The following is a 13,681-nucleotide window of genomic DNA, read 5'->3' on the forward strand; positions in this document are numbered from 1 at the left end:
CCGGGAGGCAGAGGTTGTAGTGAGCTAAGATCACGCTACTGTACTCCAGCCTGGGTGAAAAACAAGGGTCTGTCTCAAAAAAATACTAAAATAAAATAAGAGGCCAGGCTGGGTGTTGTGGAATGCTGCCTATAGTCCCAGCTACTCATGTGAATAGCTTGAGGCCAGGAGTTGGAGGGCAGCCTGGGGCAACATAGCGAAATCCCGTATCAATTAAAAAAAATTTTTTTTCAGGCCACAAGCAGTAAACAGTAGTAAATTCCACTATATGGAAATCTCAGCTATCCAGAAGATCCGCTTCCAAGTAAATTCCAGAGAGCCACAATTTTACTTTTCATCCTAAGCAGAAATAGTAGCAATAACACTTTTAACCTAATTATTTTTTCCTCCCTTTTTACAAGTCTTGTCAAAACTAGACAGTGATTAATATTACTTTCACTAAGTACAGCTCTTTAAGTTGTTATAAAGATAGTGCCAGTCAATGGTTGTGGTAGGCCTACATTTAAATTTATCTAAATGCCATTTCTATTCAGATGCCTACAACAGAAACTTGGGAAACACATGGAATAAAGCCAATCGAAAAATAAGTTTCTTCAAGAACTAGCAAGGGTAAAACATCTACCACTATATGTGATAAAGTTAAATTCTTGACTTTTTTTAAGTCCCTTTGTCGTAAAAAAAAAAAACAACAAACCCGAATCTGACAACAATATCAGTGTGATATACGTATCAAGAGACTTTAAAAAGATTCATACCGTGACACTTTTAAGGAGTTACTATATGGATATAATCATAAATGCGCACATTTGGTATCCAATGGTGCTTTATTTATTTAAAAAGAAAACAAGTAGGCCGGGTGTGGTGGCTCACGCCTGTAATCCCAGCACTTTGGGAGGCCGGGCTGGGTGGATCATGAGGTAAGGAGTTCGAGACCAGCCTGGCCAACACAGTGAAACCCTGTCTCTATTAAAATTACAAAAATTACCTGGGCGTGGTGGTGGGCACCTGTAATCCCAGCTACCAGGGAGGCTGAGGCACAAGAATTGCTTGAACCCACCAAGACGGTGCCACTGTACTCCAGTCTGGGCCACCAGAGCAAGACTCTGTCTCAAAATAACAATATAATAATAATAGTATGATCAAGATTTGAACCCCCATAGCCTAGATTGTGGGACCAAAATCCTAACCAACATATCCTATTTGGTTTTACCCATTTTATCATTCAGAGCATTAATGAGGAGGATGCAATTTGTCAATATCTGAGGGCAAAGGAAACAAATACAAAAAAAGGTCAGCGACAATAAAGGTACAGAAAAAAAAAAACTAAAAGTAGATATATATTCCATCTTCTTGACTCACAAAGCAAAAAGAAATTCGAAACTCCATATTAGTAATCATTTTAAGGAAGTGATAAATATAAATCACTGCTCCTTTCTTCACGTCTCTAGCTTACCTTTTAACTCTATATATGTCAACAGATTTTATAAGAGATCTGTCACTATTTAGAGAGTCATATTCAAAGGTTCTCTTTAAGTTACCTCACTAAGCAAGGCACCCAACTCCCTTCACATTGACTGCTGACTTCATGTTGTCACCATTTTATTCTAACACAAAAATAGGAAGGGCCTGGAAACATTAATGACAATCCTGAAAACAGTTTCTTCCCAGAAATCATGACTGTACTGGGAAACCTGGATCTCTGGATTTGGTGATGAGCCCTCAAATCTCCAATGAACAAAAAATTAAGTCTAAGAGGAAGGTGTGTTCCAGCAGATGCTACACAATGGACCAACGGATGGACGGATTGATGGACTGATGAACTGATGAACAAACAACAGAGAGATAAAAGTCTCAAATTATTTGTAGATGAAAGTAAAGAACAGATAAACCGAAATTGCTGAAACCAATTTCTGACCCACTTAGAAACACAAACCTTCCATTTCATGACGATAGCCTAAGGCAAAAGTAAGAATAAGTGCTGGTCCACCCAGGCCCAGACTTGGGTTTTCCTGACTGTCGGAGGCTTCCCTACACTACTTTAAGACATCTCCCCATTTTATCCTATGCATGGTGTAAATACCAACTGTAAAAGGCACAGTAATTTAAATGAACTATTAAAAAACAGCAGACCAGACATCGTGGCTCACGCCTGTAATCCCAGCACTTTGGGAGGCCAAGGCAGGAAGATCACTTGAGCCCAGGAGTTTGAGACCAGTTTGGGCAACATGGCGAAACTTCATCTCTACAAAAAAATACAAAATTTAGCCAGGCAAGGTGGCGCACCCCCATCTGTGATCCCAGCTACTTGGGAAGCTAAGGTGGAAGGATGGCTTGAGCCTGGGAGGTAGAGGTTGCAGTGAACTGAGATTGTGCCACTGAATTCCAGCCTGGGCGACAGAGACCCTGTCTCAAGAAGAAAGAAGAAGAACAAAGAAGAAGAAGAGAAACTTCGTTTCAGTTGAAAAAATAAAGAAAAGTCAATAACGGAGACTACAAACCATATGTCTGTTAACAGGTAAGGTTCATATTCATTCATGTAATAACTTTATAGTACCTGCCGCTAGGCACTGAAGGCACCAACACGAATGCCTTCTAAGTGAATTAACCATTCATCTTACACATATTCCTATGCCCCAAGTAAGAGACAATTTAGTAAAAATGTATATCATATATTTTACACTGTCTAAAATTGATTCTCACTTTATAAACCACACCTCAGAAATTAATCACTGGAGACAAATAGATGCCTTAAACATGTAAGCATGCCCCCAACAGGCACACCACTAAGAAAGGCTCAAGATAAATCACACACAGGTTTTGGGGGGTATTGGCTATAATCCACTCCCACTGCCCCCAACGCCTCACCCCAACCATTTTTCTCCCGTCCTAGAGAGCATGTGAAAATGTGAGTGAGAATATTACAAAAATAGCTTTGCATCTACTCTAACTTTTTTAGGTATATAATTTGCCAACTTAGGGAATTCACAATCAGTAATAAAGTACCTGCAATACACTTTAAAACTCTGTCAATACTGAGAATCTCTGTCTCCTAGGGATCTAGAGTGATTAATAATCCTCCTTCTGCCGGGTGTGGTGGCTCACACCTGTAATCCCAGCACTTTGGGAGGCCAAGGCGGGCGGATCACGAGGTCAGGAGATCGAGACCATCCTGGCTAACACGGTGAAACCCCGTCTCTGCTAAAAATACAAAAAATTAGCCAGGTGTGGTGGCAGGTGCCTGTAGTCCCAGCTACTCAGGAGGCTGAGGCAGGAGAATGGTGTGAACCTGGGAGGCGGAGCTTGCAGTGAGCAGAGATGGCACCACTGCACTGCAGCCTGGGCAACAGAGCGAGGCTCCGTCTCAAAAATTAATAATAATAATCCTCCTTCTACACGCACATGAAATTTGGACTATCTTTAGACCACATATCTAGCTTACAGAACAGTTTGGCGAGCAGGCCCAAAATGTCATACTGACTACCAAATGAAAGACGACAGGTAGAGTCCTGCAGTGAAGGACTCTCTACCTCTTGTCCCTGATGCTAAGATCCCCAGGTCTGAACAATGTTAATGGAGTCCGCAAGCCAGGCAGCAGCAGAAATAGTGAGCTTAAGGAAGTGAGGTAATCACGGCCAAGACACAGCAATACACTAAGAACGTGCCTCAAAACAATTAAAAGCAATTGAAATGGACTGACTCCAGATCTTATAGGGTATTTGCTTGGAAACAAAGAAATCCTGCAAAGGAGTATGTCGTGCCCTCTGATGCTGTCAGTACCCTGTTTTCCTCCACACTCTCCAAGGTTAGAACCATCAACCTGCTTTCTTCGCTCTCCTCTGTGTTTTCCCCACAAAAATACTTTTCTGATACTACTCCCCTTATGGGAGGTTCATACCCTCATCCACCACCAGCCTCTCCACTGACTCCAGGGAGACCAAACGCTCTGCAAAAGAGTATTCCCAACAAGGCCAAAGAAAGGCGTGTGCGCCCCAAGAGAGGGTGCAGGAGGGGGCCAGGCACTCTCAACCTCAGACCAGTTTTAAAGAGGATGTCAGGCATCTCCTGAGGAAAACTTAACTATGTCTAATCAGAAGTCCGACTGCAGCCTAGCTGCAAAAAAAGCAGCAGCATCATCCTCAAAGAACAGAATGTGGAGGCACAGATACACAGACTGGTCGCACCCACACTGCCACGAGAAAGGAAAGGCTCTGCACGATGCCTCCCAAGGAGGTGGTCATGGTTCCATCCCCCTCACCCAGAAGGCCGCCCGCCACCTGTCTCCACACAAAGACACAATACGAGGCGGATGGAGACTCAAGAATGGCTTCAAAGAGCTTTCCAGGCAGGCTGAGGGACAGTTTCCTCAAACTCCGAAGTCCTAATTTTCCTTCAGCAGAGTCTCTGGAAAGGGGGTTCTCTACCTGGTCTCTGACCCTATAGCAACACCTGCCATCACTTACCTCTGGTGAAGGTAGGAGGGCAGAAACAGCCCTCATCTCTCCCCACAATGTGAAAATCAGCAAATGCTACCGAATTAGGAGCTGGGAGCCAAAGGCCTCTTTAGCCCTAAGAATGGGAGCCAAGCCAAACCCAGGCCTGCTTCGGGCACACAAAGTAGTTAAGAGTGTGGGGGTGGGGCAGGGAATGAACAAGGAAAGAAGAGCTAGAAACTGAAAATGACACGCAACTCTAAGCAGCAGGGTGACTTTACCAACGGGACTGAATCACGTTATCAGGAATCAATGGTGCCAATTTCTATTACTGTATTTTGGGGAACCAGACTCAACAAACAGAAATGACCCTTCCCCAGTCTTTTCTAGTTATAATAAACAGAACTGCAGCCACAGCTACGGATCATTGTTTATTTAACATGCAGAAGAAATAAGGGAAGTTTTGAGAATATTAGCCATGACACTACAGAATACTGGCCATTAGAATATTTTAGAAAGTTACTAGTACGTGACTTTGAGATTACACGTTTCACTATGAAGTTACATCCTAAGGAAAGAGTCATGTATACACTTACACAGAGGCGTCCATTTAAGATTGGAAAAAACCTTGATGTCCGACAACAGGCAATAAATGACAGCATGGCCACATCCGAATTACAGTGACATTAGATCTACATATTAACATGAAAAACATTTATTATATATTACCTTTAAAAAGCCATACGAATGTATATCATATATTGATATATTTTACATGTATCTGTATGTATACATGGGTAGACCTATATAGGCTCGAGGTAATTATAATTATTTTCTTCTTTTTGCTTATCTCAATTTCCTAAAATGTTTACAATAATTTTTTTGAAAGAGAAAGGTGCTGTTTTAAATTTTGACATTTATGTAAAATATTTTAATAAAAAACAAAAACAAGGACCAAGGTGCCAAGGGTCTGGACTTTACTAGATAAATGGTAAGATAGGTCCTATATTAAGGACCTGCCTAACCCAAGTCTTGAGTTCTTCCCATCGTGTATCTTATATCTAACATTTCCAAGTCTATCCGACCCAGCCTGATAATTACTTTCAGTGAAACCCAGCTTGCACATCCCAGGTCCATTACATCACATTCTTGCACTCAAGGGAGGCCCAGATGGATCTTTCACACTGGATTGGACAGCAGGAACTGATGGACTCGTTCCAAAGTGCTAAGCCACCATCTGCAGCCTTCTGTTAATTTTCTCCATCTCATCTGTCCCATTCCCAATTCTTTTTACATACCCATTGCACAAGTAATCAAGATTTGCCCTCCAGGTGTCTCTTCCCATAAGGCAGGTAAAAATATAATATTAAATTAAATTATTTTCAACTAAAGCAATGCCTTCACATGACTCTCTCAATCCAAAAACATTACTCTGTGCCTAATGCTAAAGGCCATGCAAAGTACTAAAAGAGCATAATATAATACACGGTCAGTCGTGACAAAGAACTTAAGAATCCAACTGATAAAACAGAACTCGTAAATGTGAAAAACTTGGGCTTCCTATTAACTGCTAGGCTTGGCTCTACTGGTTCTAATCCCAATTCAACTCACTACCTATTATATGACCTTAGGCAACATCCTCATCTGTAAAACTATGAGTTAAACTTAAATTATCTCTAACATCCTTTCCAGCTTTTACCTTCCATAGCTCTAGGAACAATGAATCAGAGAAAAGAAAGACAAATGTGGGCTTCTAGAAAGTGTTATAAATTACCCATGCAGAGAAAACCACCAAGTGAATCTGGCAAGGAAAAAAAATTTCTAGTCAATTAAAGCTTGTTTTGGCCGGGTTTGGTGGCTCATGCCTGTAATCCCAGCACTTTGGGAAGAAGAGGCGGGCGGATCACGAGGCCAGGAGTTCGAGACCATCCTGGCCAACATAGTGAAACCGCATCTCTGCTAAAAATACAAAAATTATTTGGGTGTGGTGGCATGCATCTGTAGGCCCAGCTACTCGGGAGGCTGAGGCAGGAGAATCGTTTGAATTTGGGAGGTGGAGGCCACAGTGAGCCGAGACTGTGCCACTGTACTCCAGCCTGGGCCACAGAGCAAGAATCTGCCAAAAAAAAAAAGAGGCTTGTTTTTATTATACAAATGGGGGGTCAGAAAGTAAATGAAAGAAAAGTATACCATTCTCCTCCCATTAGAAAAATCCTGACAAGGCTTACGCTATGTAAACAAATCTACTAGTAAAGGGGGGCAGTGACAACAAAAAAAGTAGTGAACGGGGCTAGGCGCAGTAGTTCACGCCTGTAATCCCAGCACTTTGGGAGGCAGAGGCGGGCAGACCACTTGAGGTCAGGAGTCCAAGACCAGCCCGGCCAGCATGGTGAAATCCCGTCTCTACTAAAAATACAAAAGTTAGCCAGGCATGGTGGCATGTCCAAGATCCTGCCACTGCACTCCAGCCTGGGCAACAGAGCGAGACTCTGTCTCAAAAATAAAAAATAAAAATAAAAAAATAGCAGACAGCAAACACTTGATGGAATGTGTGTGAGGCTCTTTACTAGACACAGTTCAGAATACAAATATGGATAAAAGACAGTCCCTACTTTTGGAAATTTTACTTCATTCATTCATTCATTCATTCACTCAGAAAATATTTATTGAATACATCTACTACATATAGGACAATTCTAGGTAATGTAATACAATAATGCATAGGATAGAGAAGATCCCTGCTCTGATATAACTCACATTCTTAGGGAGAAAACAGACTAAAGTAAACCAAAAAGGTAACCCCAGAAGAAGGAAACAGAAAAGAGTTAAATATGACAGAGATTGACTGGGTTGGGAAGAGAGGCGAGGGCATACTTTTCACTGGGTGACAGGAATTCATTGTGTTACTCTCTTTATAAAACTTACCTAAAATTAGGCCAGGTGCGGTGGCTCACACCTGTAATCCCAGCACTTTGGGAGGCCGAGGCAGGCGGATCACGAGGTCAAGAAATTGAGACCATCCTGGCCAATGTGGTGAAACCCCATCTTTACTAAAAATACAAAAATTAGCTGGGTGTGGTGGGAGGTGGGCAGATCACAAGGTCAAGAGATCGAGACCATCCTGGTCAATATGGTGAAACCCCATCTCTACTAAAAATACAAAAATTAGCTGGGCGTGGTGACAGGTGCCTGCAGTCCCAGCTACTCAGGAGGCTGAGGCACGAGAATCGCTTGAACCTGGGAGGTGGAGGTTGCAGTGAGCCGAGATCATGCCACTGCACTCCAGCTGGGCGAGAGTGAGACTCCGTCTCAAAACAAAACAAAACAAAACAAAACACCTATTTGGAATTAATAAAATAGAACAAGCTATAGATAGGCTGATCAAGGCATGTTTCATTCATTGAGATGACATCTGAGCTGAGAGCTGGAAACCATGAGCAGGTGCAAAGCCCCTAAGAAGTTCAGAGTCTTTATGAGAAGAAAAGCAAGCTGATAAGCTAAAAAGCTGGGAGAGAATGGTACGAGGCAAGGAAGGCAGAAGATGCAGAAAGTTTCTGTGGGCCCGCTAAGCAATGGTAAGGGATTTAGACTATGCTAAATGCAAGAGAAAGCCATTGGAGGGTTTTATGCAACAATGGGAAGACAGCAAGATACTATGCTTGCTTTTGTTTTATGAATACAAGGTAACACAAGGTAGATGCTAAATCAGGTAACCCAAAATATACTTATGTTTAGCTATGGGATGAACTAACATGTTGGTGGCATCTTTACCTCGCTAACCTTTTATTTGAACTGATAGTAACATTAACTTCTCATTCCCAGCAACAACCAATCCAAAGACACTAATGCAGGACCTGGAATGGTGCTTCAGAAACATCTTGGGTGAGAAAGCAATCAGTGTAGGCTTAAAAATGTTGTTACAGATGTCCAACAAAAATGCTGAGCCAACAACACGTGGGCTAGAATTTCAGACTTTAAAGATCTTACTTAGAAAAAAATGGCATTCTGGCTACCATGACAGCTGCCACATAAATGAAAAGGAAACTGAGGCGTACAACAGATGAATGACTTGCCCAATCACACCACTAGCGAGAGGAAGAATGGAGACACTGGGATGTGAAGTCCACGCTGCTGACTTCCTGACCGTGTTCTTTCCAGAGCATCACAAAGAAGCAAACATAAAAATAATTTAGAATCCAGAGACAGAAAGCAGACGAGTGGATGCCGGGGGCTGCGGGCTGAGGGGGCTGAGGGGGGGGGGTTACAGGGTCTCTCCTTTTGAGGTGATAAAAATGTCTTGGAACTGGATAGAAACGACAGCTGCACGACATATTGAATTCACTCAATGTGACTGAATCGTACACTTTCAAATGGTTAACAATTAATTTTACGTTACGTAAATTTTGCCCCAATTTAACAAATGAACTGGAAAAAATAAAAATAATAACTTAGAGGGGATCACCCACAACTGATGACAAGATTATTAGTCACCAAAGGTACGGTTTTGGACACCCATGTTCTAATCAAAACTCAAGAAAAGCTGGCTTCAGACCAGGGTTTCTCAATCTCAGCCGTACTGACATTTTGGACTAGATGATTTTTGTTGCTGTTCTGAAGAGCTGTCTTACGCACTGTAGGCTATGTGACAATATTCCTGACCTCTACCCACACCCCTCTTCTCCTGAGTTGTGGCAACCAAAACTGTCTCCAGACACTGCCAAAGTCCTCTAAGGGGCAAATCACCCCCTGGTCGAGAACCACTGTCAGACAAAATGCCTAACTTCTCCTATCTTAATTTCCTCAATCATCCACCTAAAACCTGAGGCTAAAATAAGGCCCTCTATTCACGGCCTCTTTCTTTTTTTTTTTTTTTTGAGAGAGAGCTTCACTCTATTGCCTAGGCTGGTGTGCAGTGGTGTGATCTCAGCTCACTGCAACCTTCGCCTCCCAGCTTCAAGCAATTCTCATGCCTCAGCCTCCCCAGTAGCTGGGATTACACACACCTGCCACCGCGCCTGGCGAATTTTGTGTTTTTAGTAGAGATAGAGTTTCACCACGTTGGCCAGGGTGGTCTCAAACTCCTGACCTCAGGTGATCCACGCACCTCGGCCTCCCAAAGTGCTGGGATTACAGGCATGAGCCACCACACCCGGCCCCTTTCGATTATAGCCCAGTACTCTCTTTCACCTGCCTTGCTCTATATCTCACTAGGCTGATGCGAGCTTATATTGAAATAACTAGGGAAATGATTTTACACCGAAAGATCCTTAAAACAACAACAACAACAACAACAAACTCCTCAAAGACAGTAAGTGGCTATGAAGAGAGTTATTCTTAAATTTCTATCCAAAGAAAGTATTGGTATAAAAGCTTTCCATTAAGCTTTAAGAACACGGCTAATAAACTAATACTCAAGTTGTCAAAGGACTGTAGTTTCTGAATCTGTATTTTTTGTTTGATTTGTACTTAAATGCTTCTTATACAAGGTGCTTCCCTTGGAAACTGACTGACACATCTGCTTGTTTACCTCACCAGTGTTCAAGAAGGATTGTAGGTTCCTCCATTTTCACACGAGAATACCCCAGGCATGTCAGGCAGTAAAGGGTTAATTTAATTAGTTCTGTGTATGCTCAAAGAATTACAAGCAACTTCATTTAATTATTAAGCAGCCAATCAGGTAATCTCTGTGGTTGATTAGTGCACTAATGAAATAATGTCTTCCAGTTCAAAGCTGTCATTCCAATCAGGAGACGGCTCTTCAGCTAGAAGAAAGAGCTGGCAGGATTTCCAGACTCACGCTAAGAATTTGGGGAAGGGAAATGAATCATTTCATATTTCACCCCATTGTATTAAAAGATAAAGAAGTTTGTGAACTGACATTTATAAGATACTCTAGCCAAGAATAGCAGAATACACATTCTTTCCTTTTCTTTTTTTTTTTTTTGGAGGGAGGGCTGGGGGGGAGGAACAGAGTCCTGTTTTGTCACCCAGGCTGGAGGGCAGTGGCATCTTGACTCACTGCAACCTCCGCCTCCTGGGTTCAAGTGATTCTCGTGACTCAGCCTCCCCAGTAGCTGGGATTACAGGCATGCACCACCACACCTGGCAAATTTTTGCATTTTTTTAGTAGAGAGGGTTTCATCATGTTGGCCAGGCTAGTCTCGAACTCCTGACTTCAGGTGGTCCTCCTGCCTCAGCCTCCCAAAGTGCTGGGATTACAGGCATGAGCCACCATGCCCGGCCCTATACATTCTTTTCAAGTGAACATGAAACGCTTACCAAGAGACACCATATTCTGGGCCTTAAAACAAGTCTCAATACATTTCAAAGGATGCAAGTCATACAAAATATGTTGTCTGACTAAAGTGGGTTAAATTAGGTATATCATTAATAGAAAGCTCTCTGGAAATTTTCCAAATATTTGAAAACTAATATTCTTCACACTTCTAATAACTAATATACTTCTAATATATTCATATTTCTAAATAACCCATGGTTGCAGGAAAAAAATCGAAAAGGAAAAGGGGAAGATCCGAATGCTTTTTCTCTAAGATGAGGAACAAGACCAGGATGTCTACTCTGGCCTCTACATTTTATGGTTGGCTCTAGACAGTGCAATAACGTAAAAAAAAGAAGTAAGTGGCCTCCACATTGCCAAAAAATGCACAATTATCTTTATTTACAAACAACATGATCATCTATGCAGAAAATCCAATGGAATCTATGAACAGGCTGCTAAAAGAGGTGAGTTTAGGAAGGTTACAGATACAAGAGTAATAGACAAAACTCAATGCTATTTCCATATACTAGCAAACAATCGAAAACTTTTTTTTTTTGAGACGGAGTCTCGCTGTTTTGCCCAGGCTGGAGTGCCACAGCACAATCTCGGCTCACAGCAATCTCCACCTCCCAGGTTCAAAAGGTTCTCCTGCCTCAGCCTCCCGAGTAGCTGGGATTACAGGCGCCCGCCACCATGCCCAGCTTACTTTTTGTATTTTTTTAGTAGAGATGGGGTTTCACTATGTTGGCCAGGCTGGTCTTGAACTCCTGACCTCATGCCTGCCTCAGCCTCCCAAAGTGCTGGGATTACAGGTGTGAGTCACCGTGCCTGGCCGAAAACTTTTAAAGATGTGTAACAGCGAGCTCGGGCGGCGGGAGGAGTGGCAGCGGCCAGGCAGCCCAGTTTCGCGAAGGCTCTCGGCCCGCAGGCACCCACAGCACGCGCCTTCCCTGCCACCAGGAGGCCCAAGAGGAAGGTCAACTCTGCCGAAGGGGCCGCCAAGGAAGCGCCCAAGAGGAGATCGGCGCGGCTGTCAGCTAAACCTCTTGCAAAAGTGGAAGCGAAGCCAAAAAAGGCAGCAGCGATAAATCTTCAGACAAAAAAGTGCAAACAAAAGGGAAAAGGGGAGCAAAGGGAACACAGGCCGAGGTGGCTAACCAAGAAAGTAAAGAAGATTTACCTGCAGAAAGCGGGGAAACGAAAACTGCGGAGAGTCCAGCCTCTGATGAAGCAGGAGAGAAAGAAGTCAAGTCTGATTAATACCATACACCATGTCTTACCAGTGGTCCCTGTCTCCCTTCTTGTACAACCCAGAGGAATATTTTTATCAACTATTTTGTAAATGCAAGTTTTTCAGTAGCTCTAGAAACATTTTTAAGAAGGAGGGAATCCCACCTCATCCCATTTTTTAAGTGTAAATGCTTTTTTTTTTTTAAGAGGTGAAATCATTTGCTGGTTGTTTATTCTTTGGTACAACCAGAAAATAGTGTGGGATATTGAATTATGTATGGGAGGCTCTGACTGTCTCGGGTGCCAGCTTAACATTCCATAGATGGGGGGTTAGTTTTTATATCCTATAATACAAAGCATATTAAATGGCAATATGGAGTCAGTCCTGCATTTAATGTCTTGAACATTTTAAATTACTTCTATTGCCATGTTGTTTTTAGTAGAATTGTTTCCTACAGAAAACCTTACTCCTTGATCAGGCGCTCCCTGTCAGAATCGCGTGCACTCTGTAACATCTTTGGTTGTGGTAGTCCTGCTTTCCTAATAACTTTGCTACTGTGCTGTGAAAGATTACAGATTTGAGTATGTAGTGTACATGCCATTCGGTTGTGAACTGGTGGGCCACGTGTAACAGCTGACCAACATGTGAATATACTGGTGCTTGATAGCCTCTTCAGGAAAATTTGCTTCCAGATCTTAAGCTGGAAAGTCACTGGAGTAACTTTAAAAAAGGATTACGATACATGGCTTTTTAGAATTTCGTTACCTAGGTTAAGAATTGTGTACAAATTGAAATGTCTGTACTGATCCTCAACCGATAAAATCTCAATTATGAAAAAAATGTGTAACAGCATCAAAAAGAATGAAGTATTTTGGGATAACTCTGACAAAAGATGGGAGATAGCTAAAGAGTTGAGAATTTGAATATAAAATTTTTCTGTCAGAAATCAAAGAAAACCTAGACAGGGAGACAGGTACCATCATCACGGGTCAGAAGACTCAATAGTGTTAAGAGGCCCATTTTCTACAAATGGACCTAGATATTCAACACAACTCCAATCTAAATGCTAGCAGGCTTTTTTTGTAGAAACTGATAAACTAATTCTAAAATTCATATGGAAATATAAAAAATATAAAATAGCCAAAGCAACTTTGAAAATGAACAAAGTGAGAGGACTAACATTATTTGATTTCATGACTTACTAAAAGCTACACTAATTAAGCTACTGTGATATTGTCTCAAAAACAGAACAGAGCGAACAATGACATAGAACAGAGTCCAGAAATGAACCCACATGTATATGGAAAACTGACTTGGGCAACTAATAAAAGGTGATCTTTTCTTTCTTTCTTTCTTTTTTTTTTTTTTTTGGTGGGGGCGGAGTCTCGCTCTGTCACCCAGGCTGGAGTGCAGCGGCACGATCTTGGCTCACTGCAACCTCCACCTTCTGGGTTCAAGCGATTCTTCTGCCTCGGCCTCCCAAGTAGATGGGACTACAGACGCGCGATACCACGCCTGGCTAATTTTTGTATTTTTAGCAGAGACGGGGTTTCATCATATTGGCCAGGCTAGTCTCAAACTCCTGACCTCGTGATCCTCCCAACTCCGCCTCCCAAAGTGCTAGGATTACAGGTGTGAGCCACTGTGCCCGGCCAGGATGGTCTTTTCTACAAATGCTCCTAAACACATGCCCCTTACCGCCCCCCCAAAAAACCCCACGAACTTTGATCAGTACTTTAC

The 13,681-nt window shown here is 42.4% G+C and overlaps 1 protein-coding gene and 1 pseudogene across 6 annotated transcripts in view; one reads left to right on the forward strand and one right to left on the reverse strand.

Moving 5' to 3' along the window:
• CECR2 (CECR2 histone acetyl-lysine reader) overlaps positions 1 to 13,681 on the reverse strand; it is a 200,417-nt gene that overhangs the window by 147,023 nt on the left and 39,713 nt on the right. The gene's annotated exons all lie outside the window — the stretch shown is intronic.
• Positions 11,121 to 12,083, forward strand: LOC107130953 (non-histone chromosomal protein HMG-14 pseudogene; annotated as a pseudogene).

The sequence above is a fragment of the Macaca fascicularis genome, chromosome 10, assembly GCF_037993035.2.
Source record: "Macaca fascicularis isolate 582-1 chromosome 10, T2T-MFA8v1.1".
NCBI classification, from domain to species: domain Eukaryota; kingdom Metazoa; phylum Chordata; class Mammalia; order Primates; family Cercopithecidae; genus Macaca; species Macaca fascicularis.